The 13,311-nt window shown below is 40.1% G+C and overlaps 1 long non-coding RNA gene across 1 annotated transcript in view; it reads left to right on the top strand.

Moving 5' to 3' along the window:
• The first annotated feature begins 783 nt into the window (after window positions 1-783).
• The window catches only part of LOC133552328 (uncharacterized), a 38,009-nt gene continuing 25,481 nt past the window's right edge, over window positions 784-13,311 (top strand). Inside the window, exons 1-2 of the long non-coding RNA XR_009806650.1 lie at window positions 784-1,028; window positions 1,159-1,244. This is a non-coding gene — a long non-coding RNA (uncharacterized LOC133552328). The remainder of the gene's footprint in view (window positions 1,029-1,158; window positions 1,245-13,311) is intronic.

Here is a 13,311-nt window from a genome sequence, read left to right as displayed (position 1 = left end):
CTGCTTTGATTACAACACACTTTCGTGTTTTTTACGGAAATAAAACAACACATTTCTTGCTGGAAGTCGGAGGTGCGTTGCTCTGGAAATTCAGTCTCTCTTCATGCTCGCTTCTATCATTCATCCTCCGTATATTCAGCTTCAAAAAGATAGGGTTGTGAATCCTGATTTGTCCAAAACCAGTTGTCTTTTTTGTCTGTTCCCAGGTCTGCTTCGATTACAAATCAAATCTTGTGTTTTTTCCGTAAATAAAACCACACATTTGTTGCTGAAAGTCGGATGTGTGATACTACGGAAACGGAAATAAATGCGCTGAGGAAATAAGTTCCAGTATTGCCAAAAATTACCAAAATACAGTAAATATTGTACATATTACATACTGATATTAAAGTGTTTGTAACTACATTAGTAAAGTGTGTATACAAAACGTTGATAGATGGTTTTGAAGTTGTTTTAGAGGGCATTTTTTTTACATAATTTTTAAAATCCTTTTAAAAAAAAAAAGAAGATCTGCGTGTTCTTGTTTCTCATAATGATTGTGAACCATAGGCAAAATTCTAAAATATGTGCAGTTCCCCATTAAAGGATACTGATATTAGATATGAATAATGCCAGAAGTCAGCTGACTGTGGTGTTGCTTTCTTACTGTCCTAAGCAGTAAGAGAGTCCTGCCTCGTGTGAAATGAAGAAGTGAAAATAAGTCATGTAAAAATAATGGTTTGCATGTCATTACTGGCTCAAGCTCGATCTATCAGGCTTCACATCACACATCACACTTTTTTTTTTTACGTGAACAACACCAGCGGCGTGCTGCTGACATGATAATACAATTTAATATTTAGAGGCGCTGCAGTTGCAACAGAGTGTGCTTTCTTGTTTTTATTTCACAATCGTAAATGTTAAACAGCAACACTTGGCACAGCTAAAGACAAAAAAAATGTTATAAACATGGCTGTCATTACTGCACTTGTGTCTTCACAGGTTGAGAACAGTGTTTAATGTAGAGACTCACCTCCAAGGCACACACGGTAATATCCCTCTGAACCTTTGTCATCAGTCTTATATATATTTTTTTTTTAATAATTTTATAATTTAATGATTATTTACAAAAAAAAAGGAAGTCTCTCTGTTGGAACATAAAATATCTTGTCCTTGCAGTCTATTCAATTGAATATGAGTGTGAACGACTCACGCTGTCGTCGTGGGGGTTCCATGGACCACCAAGGAAGGACGTGCTTGTTCAGGTTTGACTCTTCTTTATTTTTTTCAAATAAAGAAAGTATTTTGCGCCGTCGTCGCTCCCACTGCTCGCTCCTCCGTGTCGCTCTTCAGTCGGCCGCGTCTTCATCGCCGTCTTGCTCTCTGTTGCTTGTGCGCTGCAGGTGCTGCGGGTTCTCCAACTCCTTCCTCCTCATTCTCTCCTCCGTCTACCCTTTTATACACTAAGAGGACATACGTTAATTGTCTACCGGTGCGCGATCCACGCACCTGAACTCGATTGTGGCGTTGCTCCCGGCACGCCCCGCCTCTCCGTTCGGTCGCCGTCCCCGCCATCTTGGGCCGGGCTTCAGCGTGCCCTGCCTCGCTGCTCATTCGCCGGCTCCGCCTCTCCACAATGAGTTTAAAAGGATTTGCAAATCAATGTATTCTGTTTTTATTTGATATTATTGGCACAACGTTATGGGAAATAATTCCACCTGAAAAGCTCCAAAAATTGGTCTCCTTAGTTCACAAAAGATTACTGTGTTGTTAAAAGGAAAGGCCATGTAACACAGTGGTAAAAATGCCCTTGTGTCCCTGTTTCGGTACATTAGATGGAATTTTTACCTGACATGTTTCGACTGTCATCTGCAGTCTTCTTCAGAAGGGTCACCTGATCACTGTGACGTGCCGCCTATCAGCTGTTCTTATAGACGTGGCCAATCAGGCAGACCTGTCAAGTCTACCTGGTAGTCTCCAACACCCCCGACGGATTAAGTTCGATCACTTCCTTAATCCATGGTTTGAATTAGTTACTTTCTGTGCCGATGATTTTGCCGTTGTCCCGGTCCATGATGTGGTTATTTATTTTGCCATGATCTAATATGGCTGATTTTGAGATTTCCTGTTCGGATTTTTGTTTTAGGCTTCTTGTAAACCAGGGGTCACCAATGCGGTGCCCGCGGGCACCAGGTAGCCCGTGAGGACCATATAAGTGCCCCCTGGCCTGTTCTAAAAATAGCTCAAATAGCAGCACTTACCAGTGAGCTGCCTCTATTTCTTAAATCTAATTTATTTACTAGCAAGCTGGTCTCGCTCTGCTCGACATTTTTAATTCTAAGAGAGACAAAACTCAAATAGAATTTGAAAATCCAAGAAAATATTTTAAAGACTTGGTCTTCACTTGTTTAAATAAATTCATTTTTTTTTTTACTTTGCTTCTTATAACTTTCGGAAAGACATTTTAGAGAAAAAATACAACCTTAAAAAATTATTTTAGGATTTTTAAACACATATACCTTTTTACCTTTTAAATTCCTTCCTCTTCTTTCCTGACAATTTCAATCAATGTTCAAGTATTTTCTTTATTATTATTATTGTAAAAAATAATAAATAAATTTTAATTTAATTCTTAATTTTAGCTTCTGTTTTTTGCACGAAGAATATTTGTGAAATATTTCTTCAAACTTATTATGATTAAAATTCAAAAACATTATTCCGGCAAATTTACAAAAATCTGTAGAATCCAATTCAAATCTTATTTCAAAGTCTTTTGAATTTCTTTTAAAATTTTTGTTCTGGAAAATCTAGAAGAAATAATGATTTGTCTTTGTTAGAAATATAGCTTGGTCCAATTTGTTATATATTCTAACAAAGTGCAGATTGGATTTTAACCGATTTAAAACATGTCATCAAACTTCTAAAATTAATCTTAATCAGGAAAAATTACTAATGATAATGAATAAGTTCTTTTTTTAATTTTTTCAAAAAGATTCGAATGAGCTAGTTTTTCTCTTAATTTTTTTGGGTTGAATTTTGAATTTCAAAGAGTCGAAATTGAAGATAAACTATGTTTGAACATTTTATTTTCATTTTGTTCGTGTTTTCTCCTCTTTTAAACTGTTAAATTTAGTGTTTTTTTCATCTTTTATTCTCTACAAAAAACCCTCCGTAAAAGGAAAAAAATGTACGACGGAATGACGGACAGAAATACCCATTTTTTAATGCATATAGATTTATTTATTAAAGGTAAATTGAGCAAATTGGCTATTTCTGGCAATTTATTTAAGTGTGTATCAAACTGGTAGCCCTTCACATTAATCAGTACCCAAGAAGTAGCTCTTGCTTTCAAAAAGGTTGCTGACCCCTGTTGTAAACCTTCCAGTTATCTCTTTTTCGCATTCTTTCGGATGTCCTCCCTGTTTCTCCCATGTATGATTTTTTTTTTGCATGATTTACACATGATTTTGTAGATGACGTTGCATTTCTTGTCTTGTTCTATTTTGTCTTTTGGATGTACAAGTAACTGTCTTGTTTTTGTGTGAGGTGTAATTGTTTATTTTGTGTTTTTTCATGACCCGCTGTATTTGGTTCAGGTTTTCGCCCCATGTATGGTAAGGTTATGACCTCTTTGTTCTTTATTTACAACTTTTTCTTTGAGTTTCTTCTTTGTTCTCTTTTCCTTGTTTTTTACCTGTGTTTAATGTGGACCCCGACTTAAACAAGTTGAAAAACGTATTGGGGTGTTACCATTTAGTGGTCAATTGTACGGAATATGTACTGTACTGTGCAATCTACTAATAAAACTTTCAATCAATCAATCACTCAAGCAATCAAAACCTGTTATTCCCCTTGTTTGATGGCCCAGGTGGGATTCTGAGTGCATTTTGGATGTGTTTCTCTTCTTTTTTATTCCTATCTTGTTCTTCTGCTATGATGTTGGCCCATTCACAAAGTGTTCACACCACTGATAGTTTGTGTGCCGTGTGGGATTTTTGGAGGTCCAGAGTAGATATTGGTTGGTATGTGTCGGTTTTCGATGAACAGTAATGTTTTGACTGCGGTGGATTTTCATGTCCAAAAAAGTTATGGTCTCGTTCATTTCCTCTTCATGTGTGAATTTGATGTTTCCAGTCTTGTCAATACTGTTGAGGTGGTCTTTAAGATCCTGTGTGTCCCACTTTTATTTTCTCCAGAATTCCATCCACGTGTCGTCTCCAGTGTCATGATCCGCTGCTCGGATCATGTCAAATTCTGGTTTTGTTCGGTTTTTGTATTACATCCTGTTTGGTTTTTGTCTTCCTTAGTTCCTGGTGGCACTTCCTGTTTTTTTTGTTGCCATAGCCATGCATTAGTGTCACCTGCATCTTGTTTTTTAGCGCACATGCCTCGAGATTATCATCCTTATTTAAGCCTGCCTTTTCCATTTGCTCACTCTCGCATTTTAGTTTCTGTTCCGTGCGACAGGTGACTATCAATTTTTTATAAATTTTTATCAATTGTGGTAAAGGTTATTTTTGTACTTGTTAGCTTCCACGCTATTCCTTTGTTTATTCCCTAGCTCACGTGCTAGCGCTTTTAGTTCCTTCTAGCTCCCATGCTAGTTCTGTTTGTTTTGTCTTTAGTGCCTTGTGCAAGTGTTTCTGTTCTTAGTTTGTTTTGTTAGTGTGAATAAATCTTAATTTCTTACCTTCACGCTGTGTCCGAATCCGACTGCATCCCTGAGAGAACGCACCCATACCACGATGCCAGCAAAGCCTCACATCCAGAAGGTGTTTTGTTTAGTTTTTTCATTTTATTTAGCCTTTATTTAACCAGGTAAAATCCCATTTACATCAAAGATCTCTTTTTCAAGGGAGACCTGGCCAAGAGGGCAACATTTTTACATAAAACATCAAATTTACAACATTATTAAAAGTTGCTCACATAACACATGTTTTTTAGACAATGTAGACTGCAATCCTTTCAAAGACGCTTTAAACTAATTTAATGTAACAAGGGTTCTAAGTTGAAGATTCCATTGTAGGTTATTCCAAGCCTTCGGTGCTGAAAACCTAAATGCTTTCTTGCCCAGTTCAGTTCTTACTCTCTTCGTGCTCGCTTCTATCTTCATCCTCCGTGTATTCAGCTTCAAAAAGATAGGGTTGTGAATCCTCATTTTTCCAAAACCAGTCGTCTTTTTTGTTTGTTACAAAGTCTGCCATGATTACAACGCACTCATTTTTTTTTACAGAAATAAAACAACACATTTGTTGCTGGAAGTCGGAGGTGGGTTGCTATGGAAATTCAGTCTCTCTTTGTGCTCGCTTCTATCATTCATCCTCCATATATTCAGATCAAATCAAATCAACTTTATTTATAAAGCACATTTAAAATTTACCACAAGAGTAGCCAAAGTGCTGTACAATGGGCAGGTTAAAAGGTAATACGAGGACCAAGCAAACAACACAATACAAACAGAACATGATAAAAAATAAATAAATAAAATATAAAAACAGGTTCATAGCAGGTGTATAATGGGGCGCCATTGCAGGATGGATATCACTTAGTGTTAAAAGCCAAGGAATAAAATTATGTTTTTAAGAGAGATTTAAAAACAGGAAGAGAGGAGGCTTGTCTAACACTCAGAGGTAGGTCGTTCCAGAGCTTGGGAGCGGCAGCAGCGAAAGCTCTGTCACCTCTAAGCTTCAGCCTTGTGTCAGGGACCATAAGTAGCAGCTGATCGGCTGATCTTAAGGATCGGGTGGGGCAGTAAGGCTGAAGGAAGTCGGAGAGATATGTTGGCGCGAGGTTGTTTAGACATTTAAAAGCAAACAGAAGGAGTTTAAAATTGATTTGATAACGCACAGGGAGCCAGTGAAGGGATGCTAATATAGGGGTGATGTGCTCACGTCTGCGGGTCTGTGTTAGGCAGACGAGCAGCAGAGTTCTGCGCGAGGGAGGCCTGGCTAATGCCTGCAGTGCAGTAGTCTAAACCATTCCGGGTAAAGGCGTGAATTATTTATGTCCTGACAGAAGCGATTTCACTTTCGCTATTTGGCGTAATTGATAAAAGCTTTTTTGAACGACGCTGCTAATTTCTTTTTCGAATTTAAAATCTGAGTCGAACTTTACCCCCAGGTTTGTGACACAGACGCTGAGATACGGGGTCAGTGTGCCGAGGTCAACGTTGGGGGAGGGAGAGTGACTTGGACCGAACAACATAACTTCTGTTTTGTCTTCATTTATAAATAATAAATGATAAATGGGTTGTACTTGTATAGCGCTTTTCTACCTTCAAGGTACTCAAAGCACTTTGACACTACTTCCACATTTACCCATTCACACACACATTCAAACAATGATGGAGGGAGTTGCCATGCAAGGCCCTAACCAGCACCCATCAGGAGCAAGGGTGAAGTGTCTTGCTCAGGACACAACGGACGTGACGAGGTTGGTACTAGGTGGGGATTGAACCAAGAACCCTCGGGTTGCGCACAGCCACTCTACCACTGCACCACGCCGTCCCATTTAGACTCAGGAAGTTATCTTAAAGCCAGGCTTTGATGTCGTGCAGACAGTCAATGAGACGTTGAACTGTGTTATTTTGTGCCATGGTAAAATAAATCTGGCAATCATCGGCATAAAAATGAAATGCAATACCATACTTCCTAAAAATAGAACCAAGGGGGAGAAGGTAAAGCGCAAATAGGATTGGGGCAAGGATTGAGCCCTGGGGGACCCCATGTGGTAAAGGAGCTGTGGAAGACATAAAACTGTCTATTTTTACACTAAAACTCCTGTCGGCTAGGTACGACCGGAACCAGTTGAGGGCGGCGCCCTTAATACCCACACAGTTCTCAACACGAGTGATTAGGGTGGCGTGGTCGACGGTGTCGAATGCAGCAGACAGATCTAAAAGCACCAGGACGACATATTTTGCCAGAATCAGTTGACAGGAGGATATCGTTAAAAACTTTTTGAAGCGCTGACTCTGTGCTGTGGAGGGCTTTAAAACCGGACTGGAACAGCTCTGTGATACCATTATCCTTTAAGAAGGGCAACAACTGACTGTAGACAACCTTCTCTAATATTTTGGAAATATATGGAAGATTAGAGATAGGTCTAAGGTTAGAGAGGAGAGAGGGGTCGAGGCTTGGTTTGTTAAGTAGAGGTCGTACCACTGCATGTTTAAACTCTACTGGAACTATTCCAGAAGAGAGGCTACTATTGATAATGTTGAGGACATTGGTCCAATAGTAGCAAAAACCTCCTTAAACAGGTGAGGTGGGAGGGCATCTGCAGGAGAACCAGAGGGCTTCATATGACTAACTGTGTCATTTATAAAAGAAAAGGACACCGGCTCAAACTGATGGAAAACAGAAGAGAAATGCAGAGGAACAGAAGGCTGGGATAAACTGGCTCTAGTTGACGCAATTTTGTCAGTGAAAAAATGGAGACCATTTTCAATCAATCAATCAATGTCATCCATCCATCCATCTTCTTCCGCTTATCCGAGGTCGGGTCGCGGGGGCAACAGCCTAAGCAGGGAAACCCAGACTTCCCTCTCCCCAGCCACTTCGTCTAGCTCTTCCCGGGGGATCCCGAGGCGTTCCCAGGCCAGCCGGGAGACATAGTCTTCCCAACGTGTCCTTGGTCTTCCCCGTGGCCTCCTACCGGTTGGACGTGCCCTAAACACCTCCCGAGGGAGGCGTTCGGGTGGCATCCTGACCAGATGCCCGAACCACCTCATCTGGCTCCTCTCCATGTGGAGGAGCAGCGGCTTTACTTTGAGTTCCTCCCGGATGGCAGAGCTTCTCACCCTATCTCTAAAGGAGAGCCCCGGCACACGGCGGAGGAAACTCATTTCGGCCGCTTGTACCCGTGATCTTATCCTTTCGGTCATGACCCAAAGCTCATGACCATAGGTGAGGATGGGAACGTAGATCGACCGGTAAATTGAGAGCTTTGCCTTCCGGCTCAGCTCCTTCTTCACCACAACGGATCGGTACAACGTCCGCATTACTGAAGACGCCGCACCGATCCGCCTGTCGATCTCACGATCCACTCTTCCCCCACTCGTGAACAAGACTCCTAGGTATTTGAACTCCTCCACTTGTCAATCAATGTTTATTTATATAGCCCCAAATCACAAATGTCTCAAAGGACTGCACAAATCATTACGACTACAACATCCTTGGAAGAACCCACAAAAGGGCAAGGAAAACTCACACCCAGTGGGCAGGGAGAAATCACATCCAGTGGGACGCCAGTGACAATGCTGACTATGAGAAACCTTGGAGAGGACCTCAGATGTAGGCAAACCCTCCTCCCCTCGGTCTAGGGGACCGAAAGCAATGGATGTCGAGCGGGTCTAACATGATACTGTGAAAGTTCAATCCATAGTGGCTCCAACACAGCCGCGAGAGTTCAGTTCAAAGCGGATCCAAGACAGCAGCGAGAGTCCCGTCCACAGGAAACCATCCCAAGCGGAGGCGGATCAGCAGCGTAGAGATGTCCCCAACCGATACACAGGCGAGCGGTCCATCCTGGGTCTCGACTCTGGACAGCCAGTACTTCATCCATGGTCATCGGACCGGACCCCCTCCACAAGGGAGGGGGGGACATAGGCGAAAACAGAAAAGAAGCGGCAGATCAACTGGTCTAAAAAGGAGGTCTATTTAAAGGCTAGAGTATACAGATGAGTTTTAAGGTGAGACTTAAATGCTTCTACTGAGGTAGCATCTCGAACTGTTACCGGGAGGGCATTCCAGAGTACTGGAGCCCGAACGGAAAACGCTCAATTTTCACAGAATTCAAAAGAAGCATTAAAACCAACAGATTTGGGAGCATCAATGACAGTTTTAATAGTATTGAACAGAACTCTGGGGTTGTTACAGTTAGAAGATATAATCTGAGATAGATATATATTCATCGCTGCTTTTACAGTCATCTGAAAGAAAAGCAGGCTTTCTTTAAAAATGGCAAAGGACACATGCAGCCTGTCCTTTTTCCATCTTCTCTCTGCTCTCCTACATTCGTCATTCAACCAGGGCTGAGGCGTGGCTTTAGAGCGGCGGCACTTGAAAGGAGCGACCGTGTCCAGTGTTTGTAAACAAATAGAGTTGAACCCAGAAACCAACTCTTCAGTATTCGGACATACAGAGGCTGCAGAATTAATCATCACAAAGAGTTGAAAAAATGGAGGAGAACAGAGCAGGAGACGAAGAATTAAACATGCGAGAGCGTTGGGGCGGAGCGCACAATTTAACCGGACACTGAGTGGGAAAATCGAACAGGATCGGCATATGAACAGAAAACACAGCGTCGCAAACGTCCAAATTTAAAACACACAAACCATACGAGAGCACTAAATCGAATGTATGCCCGCGTCCGTGTGTAGAACCACACACCGACTGTACAAAGTTAAAAGAGTCAATGACATTCAGGAAGCTCCTGGATAAAGGTTCGTCTGGGCAGCAGGTGTGAATATTAAAATCACCAACAATTAGGACACGATCATATTTGGGGAGGATTTCAAGCAGAAATTCTGAAAAGTCATTTATAAAGTCTTTGTGGTACTTGGGTGGTCGATATACGACGGCACACAGGAGGACATCAGAAAGACCCAGTTCAAACATGCATAGTTCCAAGCTTGAAAAGGACAGAGGTGGGTAGAGTAGCCAGAAATTGTACTCAAGTAAGAGTACTGTTACTTTAGAAATGTATTACTCAAGTAAAAGTAAGGAGTAGTCACCCAAATATTTACTTGAGTAAAAGTAAAAAGTATGTTGTGAAAAAACTACTCAAGTACTGAGTAACTGATGAGCAACCTGATTACGGCAACAAATAATGCACAAAAACATAAAAATAGCAATGAGCACATTCAGAGCCAGGAATATCTCTTAAGCAACTAAAACAATAATACATATTCAATAATAGTACATTAAAATAAAATAAAAAATGGCACATAGAGCCACAATAACTTAACAGCACCATAGCCTCAGTAGGCATTCATTGATTTGATTGATTGATTAAAACTAGTATTAGTAGATTGTACAGTACAGTACATATTCCGTACAATTGACCACTAAATGGTAACACCCCAATAAGTTTTTCAACGTTTATCAATTACTTAGTAAATGACCAAGTCGAGGTGATCTACCTCATATATACATATACACATATCATTTATACACACACACACACATACATATATATATATATATATATATATATATTTATATATATATATATATATATACAGTATATAATTTATTTTTATTTTGCCGTTTTTTTTACATGTTGAAGGTGTTTTAGTGAATATACATGCATGTTTTACACATAGATTCCCATCTTTCATGAAGACAAGAATATAAGTTGGTGTATTACCTGATTCTGATGACTTGCTTTGATTGGAATCAGACGTTCACGTTTTCAAATGGAGGAGAAAAAAGTTTCTCTTTTCTGTCTAATACCACATAAAAGTCGTTGGTTTTTGGCATCTTATTTGTCCAGCTTCCATATTCGTTTTTATACACTTTACAAGAAATACATTGGCGGCAAACTCCGTAGCTTGCTAGCTTGTTTGCGCTGGCTTTCGGAGACTCTTATTTTGTTAGCGCAGGCGCGATGGAGCGGCGCTTTTATTGTGAAGACAGGAACTGTGCGATCAGTCTTTAGGTTTATGACGGGATGTACGGTTGAAATAAAAAGTGTCTTTTTTCCTTTACACTTTTGATTGATTGATTGAAACTTTTATTAGTAGATTGCACAGTACAGTACATATTCCGTACCATTGACCACTAAATGGTAACACACCAATACGTTTTTTAACTTGCTTAAGTCGGGTCATGTGACCGCCTGGCTCTGTTTGATTGGTCCAACGTCACCAGTGACTGCATGTGATTGGTGAAACGCAGGCATGCGTAGATTCTACTTTGAAGCTCTGTCATTAACCAAAATAAACATTAACAGGGGGTGGGGGGGGGGGAATAAACGTCCCTTTTTCTTTGTCATGAAAAAGGGACGTTTTTTGTCATGAAAAAGGGAGGTTTTTGTGGTTGGTGCACTAATTGTAAGTGTATATTGTGTTTTTTATGTTGATTTAATAAAAAAATTTAAATAAAAATTTAATTATTATTTTTTTTTAATAAAAATGAATAAAAAATTATTCGGCTTGGTGGTTGGGGACCACTGATCTAAGTCACAGTAGCTCAGACAAGGCACCAAGCAGTGTGGGCGGGAAGCGTTTCCACAGACGCGGAAGGTGAATTTCACAATAAAGTTCTAAAGCTTAGTGATATATCTGATGTATCTGTTATGATCCGCTGCCCGGATCATATGTTTTGTGGATTTTTGAGTTTTTTTGTGCACTTCCTTGTTTGTTCTGTCACCACGGTTGCTTATTAGTTTCACCTGTGCCCTGCTTTTGACGCGCACTTGCCTTGAGATTATGTCCTTATTTAAGCCTGCCTTTTCTGTCCACTCATTCTCGCTTCGTAAGTTTGTGTTACACGCAATTTGTGTTCGCATAACTGTGACGACCTTGATCCTCGACTCGGTAATCCCACACCTGTTCTTGCTAGCTTCCGCGCTAAGCCTTGGTTCCTCTAGCTCCCACGCTAGTAGTTTTGTTTTGCCTTTTGTGCCTTGTGCAAGTTTTTCTGTTATTTCCGTAGCTCCCATGCTAGCGCTTTTGGGGTTTTTTTCTAGCTCCCATGCTAGTTCAGTTTGTTATGCCTTTTCTGCCTCGTACCAGTTTTTTCTGTTCATAGTCTGTTTTATGTATTGAATAAATCTTCATTTCTTACCTTCACGCTGTGTTCGAGCCTGACTGCATCCAGAAAGAACGCACCCCCATCACGATGCCCCGAAGACGTTACAGTATCAGATTGTAAGTGGGTTTATTTTGTACCCTTTGTGTTCATATTACACTGTTTGTTGCGTTTTCCTTGATTGTAAAATATGTCGCGCGAAAGGGGGTGTGATGTTCATATTTTATCAATATTCAGTGTTTTATCCTTCATAGAAAAATGAAAAATTCAATTACGTTTTTAAGGCGATCTGTCATAATGTTTTTAGCATTCAATCAGACATTGTTGTGAGGTTTTTATCAGTGTTCCTAAAAATAGATATACTGGCCCCCAGACACATTTTTTTCTCTAAATGTGGCCCCTGAGTCAAAATAATTGCCCAGGCCTGGTTTAGATCATCATTATTGTGTCTTATTATCATCAATAAAGATACTTCAATTTCAAATAGACATAAATAAGACTCAAACAAGTTGTTTTAAATAGACAAGCAGTAAGATACATGTGGAACTTGCTTAATAGGTCAATTATTGTACAAAGTGCTGATGTCAGTTTCATTTTCCATCAATACTTGCAGTTGACCTGTAATGGAAAGAACGTCAAGCATTGGTGAGGTAGCAAGGTCTTAGTTATGGAGCATAAAATTAAATCCACAGCAAAAAATATATACAGTATAAAGTAGAGATGGCCGATAATGGCTTTTTTGCCGATATGTCCGATATTTTGATATTGTCCAACTCTTAATTGCCGATACCGATATCAACCGATGTCGATATATACAGTCGTGGAATTAACACATTATTATCCCTAATTTTGTTGTGATGCCCCGCTGGATGCATTAAACAATGTAACAAGGTTTTCCAAAATAAATCAACTGAAGTTATGGAAAAAAGTGCCAACATGGCACTGCCATATTTATAATTGAAGTCACAAAGTGCATTTTTGTTTTTTAACATGCCTCAAAACAGCAGCTTGGAATTTGGTACATGCTCTCCCTGAGAGAGCATGAGGGGGTTGAGGTGAATAGGGTTGGGGAAGGGGGCAAGGTTTATTGTAACGTCCCGGAAAAGTTAGTGTTGCAAGTGTTTCTGGATATTTGTTCTGTCGTGTTTATGTTGTGTTACGGTGCGGATGTTCTCCCGAAATGTGTTTGTCATTCTTGTTTGATGTGGGTTCACAGTGTGGCGCATATTTGTAACAGTGTTAAAGCTGTTTAGACGACCACCCTCAGTGTGACCTGTATGGCTGTTGACCAAGTATGCTTTGCATTCACTTGTGTGTGTGAAGAGCTGTAGATATTATGTGACTGGGCCGGCACGCAAAGGCAGTGCCTTTAAGGTTTATTGGCGCTCTGTACTTCTCCCTAGGTCCGCGTACACGGCGGCGTTTTATAAAGTCATAAATGTAACTTTTTGAATCCGATACCGATAATTTCCCATATTACATTTTAAAGCATTTATCGGCCGATATTATCGGACATCTCTAGTATAAAGGTTAATAAACTTAATAAAACATTTGAAAAAAAACACAAAATGATAGT

The sequence above is a fragment of the Nerophis ophidion genome, linkage group LG05 (genome assembly GCF_033978795.1).
Source record: "Nerophis ophidion isolate RoL-2023_Sa linkage group LG05, RoL_Noph_v1.0, whole genome shotgun sequence".
Taxonomy (NCBI): Eukaryota; Metazoa; Chordata; class Actinopteri; order Syngnathiformes; family Syngnathidae; genus Nerophis; species Nerophis ophidion.
The sequence above is the reverse complement of the archived record's forward strand: the minus strand, read 5'-3'. Positions and strand labels throughout refer to the sequence as shown.